Source organism: Cryptomeria japonica, chromosome 5, assembly GCF_030272615.1.
Source record: "Cryptomeria japonica chromosome 5, Sugi_1.0, whole genome shotgun sequence".
In the NCBI taxonomy this organism is placed as follows: Eukaryota; Viridiplantae; Streptophyta; class Pinopsida; order Cupressales; family Cupressaceae; genus Cryptomeria; species Cryptomeria japonica.
In genome coordinates, this window is record NC_081409.1 from 606133234 (window position 1) to 606139833 (window position 6600).

At 32.8% G+C, this 6600-nt stretch overlaps 1 pseudogene; it reads right to left on the reverse strand.

Annotated features, from left to right (window-relative positions):
- Positions 1-3892: 3892 nt before the first annotated feature.
- Positions 3893-4966, reverse strand: LOC131055944 (tryptophan aminotransferase-related protein 4-like; annotated as a pseudogene).
- Positions 4967-6600: the final 1634 nt, after the last annotated feature.

Sequence of the window (6600 nt, forward strand, 5' to 3'; positions counted from 1 at the left end):
TTTGATTTCAAGCAATATCCAAAAGAGAATTTAGGACAAGAACCTCTTAATGTTTTGAGAGTTGAAATAAAGTGATGATGTGAAGGTGAGAAATGGATGAAATTTTTAACTTTAATAAAAGCTTTGTGTCACAAATGGAACAAATTCTACCTCTTCTCTTTCGGGCATTGGTGGCATTTCTCGAGCTACGTTGTATGTGATACAAATGTCTGGGAAGAAGTTGGGATTAATCTTGCCTCCTTGGTTTTTGTGATAACTCAGAGCTCTATATTGCATAAAAGCTCTGCAGTTTAATGACTCTGGATCAAATTGTTTGATTTTCCTTGAAGGTATAGACGCATGTGATGTAGAAAAGCTTTATGAGAGACAAAGATTTGTCTATTTAGATAGAAGAATTTCCTCCTTTTGATCAAAGCCTTTGAGCTCAATGGTCTTCTTTTCAAGTTGATGTGTTGATGAAGATTCTTCTTTCTCAAGATGTGAAGAATAGTCATATAGTTTGATACTCGTCTCTTTGTTTTTGATCTTTTGGCTGGATGAATACTTGTTCTAATTTTTGGATTTTATGATGTTTCTTTGACAAGAAAACAAAGCAAGCACGCAAACATAAGAATGTTTCCGTAAAAGCACAAATGAGTATGGATCTGGATCAACCCATTCCTTGGACTTTTTATGACCCTTTCCTTTAAGTGTATTTTAGGTGTTTTCTTTCCAAAGCCTGAAGTCGGCTCAATTTGCACTTGGTCTTGACTAAAATGAAAACACTTCAAACACTTTGTATCCCTAAGGTCAAATGGCCAGTTGCGATAAATTCAGCCCACATCTAGATATTTCTTTGACTTTGGTACTACATACCTTATGAATCCTGTCGTGGCAGGTAAGGATGTTATATACTAAGTCTTGCACGAGCATAACAAATAGATGATCCCTCTGATGGGGGAGTCACCACTTTCATCAAGCCACAAGTGACTTTTCATAAAGCTATGTTTCTACTCAAGGAAATATGTATGGTGAGTATCTTGGGAGAAAAACCTTCTATGCTCTTGCACTGAATTTATCACAAATATCCTCAATCAATAGAACAGGTGGGCTACTACTTAAAGGTGTTTAGTAATTTTCGATGTCTTTGGACATAAGTTCATTCTGCAGTGACTCACTTAAGAGCCTTGTAACTTGTGGTGGGGCCCATTTATCCTTTCCGCAAGTTACACTGTAGGAAAAACTATACCCAAGGCTACAACTTTCGCTCTCACCTGATTTCTATAGCGGCTCGAAGAATTTACCGCACGAGGTCGTTCCCAAGAGTGATGTGTCTCTTGGCAGGCCTCTCTTAAAAAGATAAAAATTTGAGTGTTACTAACACTTTCTTTTGCACCTAGGACCACGAAAGCCAAGGGAGAGGATAGTGTGTGTTAGAAGTAGGACCACTCGACCAACTCTTTTGCACAAGTGTGTCAATCACGAAAAGCACTTGTTCTTTTTAACTTGTCATTGCAATGTGATCTAACTATTTGGAGATGTTGCTCCAACAATCATGATGTTGTTTTTAACTTCAAAGGCAATATGTTTAAGTAAACTAGAACTTTGAAATCCTGGTCAACTTAATGAAAAACACGTATGAAGTAAAATCGTTTTGCAAAAAAAATGAGACAAGTTGATTGTGAATTTTATTTGCACCAAAATGGAAGTGTTGATTGTGAATCTTTAGTTTGATGCAAGAAATAAATTTGCCTTGTTGATTTTAAGCACCAAATGAACAATTAAGCCTAACTTGCAAGGAAACAAAGTTTGTTTTTGTTCGATTTTAAAGCACCAAAAACAAATGATCCTGACTTGCAAGGAAAAGAAAGCTTGTTTTTGTTCAATTTTAAAGCACCAAAAACAAATTTTTGATTTTTAACGAAGTTAGTTTTTGGCCCTGCACAAAAAGTGAATAGTTAGTAAAATCTACGCATAGGGAGGGCTTCCACAAGCCTAAAAAAACATTTTTTCGGTTACAAGATCTTCCTTACAATGTTCTGTTACAATAGCGCTAGTCTGTGTTAAAACATAAGCACTATTTAACCAAAAACACGTTATTACAGAGACAAAAGCGCTGAAAGAAAAACTTGATAGTGAATGTAAAAGTGCTAGAACAAGCGCAAAAGCGCTAAAACAAGCACAAAAGTGCTAAATGAAGGTCAATAACGCCAAACTTGAGACAATAGCGCTAGAATAACAAGTTGCAATAGCACTACAACGTGATCAAAAGCGCTAAAGCGTGACCTGTGTGTCAAGTTCAAAATTCAAACATGTTTGTTAGTTTTTAAAAAATTGTTTTGGGTGCTTGGATTCACGTCGGGTTCACCAAATGATGCTCTGCAAAATTGACAAGTTAGATTAAAACCTATGGTATTGTACCACATAAAAACAACCAGAAACAGGATTAATGTTAGTGTTATTCAACCAAAGATTAACCTAAGCAGGCATATCAAAAGAGATACTAAGATCATGCTAACATATTTAACAAATGAAACAAATATAAGAAGGCATCTCGAAAGGCCTCTTAACATGTTCTTATCTCCTTCTCCCTTGTTCCTCTCCTCTCCAAGTTCCAAATTAGTGCAGCTCTCAGCAGATTTTTGCATTATGGATCCTTATGGAGGTTCAAGATTGTAGATGATTACTCTAAATGCCATGCAAATATAGATAAAAGCTAATGTTAGATGCTCTAATGCTAAAATGACTTATTTTAGGCCAAAATAACAATTATATGAGTTGATTATGCTAAAATGCTCTCTAGAATTCACTATAGCTTAAATGCATACAAGTTTTCAGAATTATGACTATGAATGCTAAATGCTTGAGGATTTGAAAATGAGGAATGTGATCTCTATTTATAGGAAAAATGGAGCAATGGATGATTGAGATTAAGTAATCTCAACAAGGATCGGGATTGAATGGTTCATGATCCATGTGAGGGCTTTCAACCCAATCTCGGGATGACAAGTGTCAACATGAGAGAGATTGAGAGGAGAGGGAAGAAGCATTAAATGCTTGACATGACCTGAGGGTTAACCTGGGAGGTAAGGTTAAGGTTAGGTTAGAGCTATCCATTGGATAAAGCTTTTATCCAAGGGGTAAACTCTTGTGCAAGGGTTAAAGGGATAACCATGGTCAAAGTAATAAATGTTTGAGGAGACACATGAGTGCAAGTTGAAATAACCATAAATGGTTATGTAAGAGCCATAAATGGTCATGTAAGAGCCATTAGTGGTCTTGGAAGACTTTGGAGGTGTTGTTGAACACACAAAGCATTAAATGCTTTTCAAAGACTTTGAAGTCTTTGAGAAGTGACTCCAAGTTGCTTAGGAATGTGACAATAATTAGGGGATAGATTAGGCTAATTAGGAAGGGGTTAGAAGAATCTAGAAGGGGTTTTAGGAATGCAAGTGGATTTGGTGGGTGAGGGAAAATAGGATTTTAATTAAAATAAAATTAATTTATTTCAATTAATAGGTTCAAGTTGCATTTGTAGAAAAATGCAAGTGGGGGGGCGAGCGGGGGGGGGGGGGGAGGGGGGAAATAAATGATTTAAATAAATGTTTTATTTAATTTATTTAAAAGATGAAAGGGGATTAAATTGAATAAATAGGATTTATTCATTTAATTGATTGTGAATTTGGTTTAATGAATTAATTAAAATAAATTGAATAATTTATTTAATTAATAGAAGAATGTTTGAAGATTAATTAATTAAATATTAATTTAATTAATTGATGGCTAATGGATTTTTAATCAAATAAATACGAAATATTCATTTAATTAAAATGGACAGATTTATGTGACTACAAGCTATACTAACAATCTACCTAAATCATAAATTTTTATATAAGATGAAGAACAAAACAAATCACCCTAGCCTGCTGCCCGCATGTCCAGTAAGTTTGGAGAGCGTAAAAAGCATTATATCCTCATCCGCGAGGCAAGAGACTGCAGTGAAATGAGGCCAGTAAAAGGCATGATCGTAAACTGTCTTTACTTTCTTGCCTTTCAAAACAGCCTCATCCAGAAGAGTGTCTGGATTGTTTGGAGATGTTACGAATTCAATGAATGTCGTTGAATTCAGGGATTCTGTTTGTTTTGTCCGAGCCCTCATGCCTTGCATCTCCCGTCCATACATTGTCCCGAGTCAAATAATTACGTCTGCACTCTGTAGCCCTACATAAGAAACAAAGATAAGTTTCCAAAAGAAATAATTTGTCAATTCCCCTGTTAAAATTCAATTTTTTAAAACTTTGCCGATTCATCATGTACATTTTTGTTTCAACTTGAATCTATTCAAAAAACAGAAAGAAAATCAATAAATTGAAGAAATTAAGGGCTTCTTCATGTGGAAAAAATTTAAAATTTAAATTTTTTAATTTTGTCGATTCATTTTTACGTTTTTACTTCGGTTTGAATCTACACACAAAATAGAAAGAAAATCAGTAAATTATTGAAATTTAGGGTTTCTTCATGGAAAAGATTTGACATATTACTCCGTAAAAGGGTGAAGCTGCTACTACCTATGCTGGATTTGAAGCATGTGTGGGTGAAAGGTTGTTAACTACAACATTGATGAGTTATGTGGAGCCTATTCCGAGCACAATATATCTTCCTTCTGTAACGGCGTTGCCTATGAGAGCATGAATGACACGAATTTGTTTCTCTAATTCAGGAGACATCACTGATTTTTGGACGTCATTTATTTGATAGCTCATCTGATACCATGTAGGTACAATAGTTGCTCCCACATCTGCATTTGCGATCCAGAATGGCTCTAGGAAACTAGGATCCCCACTGTAATATAGAACAAAGATAAGGCTACATTGAATACTTTGAAGACCAAATTTTTATTTTTTAAAATCTATTTTTATCTCTGATAAGCTATATTGTCTAACATTTAGACCCACATTTGAAGAGTTGCAAACCAGATAAAGGCCATAGAGGACATAATTGTAGATCTGTAATCCTTATAATGAAGAAAGATCATGTAAAGAAATTAAAATCTTCCATATTGAACATCTATACAGAAAATATTCTTCTAGTTCTGATTTATGGGTTATATTTTCTATCAGCTTTCTAGACCTCTACAGTTTTAAAAGTGTTGAATTCTTATATTGGAGTTCGACTTAAGATCTTTTATTTGTTGGTGAGTATTCTACCATCTAGTATACTCTTTTGAAGTTAGCAGTTCAATTTTGATTAAGGTGGTTTATTTTTCAGCATTCTTTTTGGGATTCTTAAATTAATCTTACTCAGCTAATCTGAATTATGATATTATGTTAAACTTTTCATAAACTGACAGAATTTAACTTTAGACCTTCCGACCAAGTTACTGTCCCACTGAGCAACCAACCCATTTCGATCGATTTCCAATTTAGATATGACTTATTTTCTAAAAGAAGAAAGATCATCAAATTAAACCTAAATCATTATAAAGATAAAGCTAGAAAAATAGAAGCTATGTTTAGATAGATTCACCATTACACTAAACAAATTAGAATACCATGGTTGATAGTTTGTTAAGAAAAGATTTTGGATAAATCTGTGTACATTGAATTCTTTTTTATTGACTTCTCACTTGAAGCCTTTATAATTTAATACTTGGCCCCAGGTGAACTCACAAAGTTGATTCCCACTTTTTGGTACGACCTGATTTTTGCTGAAATCATATAATTTAAAAAAATATATAATTATTTAAGATTTAAGAGGTCCCATTTGAAATAATTAATTGAAGAGAGTTAAATCAAAGGCTCTTAGATCAAAATTTCTTGGATAGAACCTCTCTACTTCTAAATCATACTTGCAATGGAGTCTCCTTTGCATCTATCAAATGCTGATAAAAAACCAATTTTACATTAGCTTTTGGGGGGTCAAATTAATTCATTTAATTTTTATTTTTTTAAGTATTTAGTCCTTATTATAAGTTTTCCAAATAGTATAACTTTTAATATATTTAGTTTCATTAATATATTTTTATTTTATTTCTTATGAATGTAGGTTTTTCACCGAACATGAACTTCTTTGTTCAATGCATTGGGAAAAATAGTAAATTAATTCAAAAAAAATCTGAAAAATATCTATGCACTAGGTATTGGTGTTTTCTTTCTAACAAAAAAAAAAAATTGAATTTTGATATATATAGAACAAGTTATGTGTTCAAACGTACACCTATATCCAAATTATAATTAGTCAAAATTAAAAACTTAATAAAATAAAAAATATTCAACATATCACTATCAAACAAAGTGCATACCCTGGGTATTGATGTTACAAACCAAAATTCAAAAGAATTAATTTTTTATCATTTATAGAAAAAAAATTATGCGTTTCGGGATACACATCACTCTTAAAAAATGTTGTTTGTTGTAAACAACTACTTTTTGAGGGAGATGGAAAAATAAATAAAATTTTATTCAAACAAATTTGCAAAAAATATAATTAGAATCTACAAAAAAGATGTTAAAAATCACTAGTTTATATCATCTTCAAATTCTTAATGGTTTAAAAGTTATAGGTGTTAGAAAGTGAAGGTTTTTTTCAAAATATTCATTTAAGTGTCAAAGTTGGTCAAAA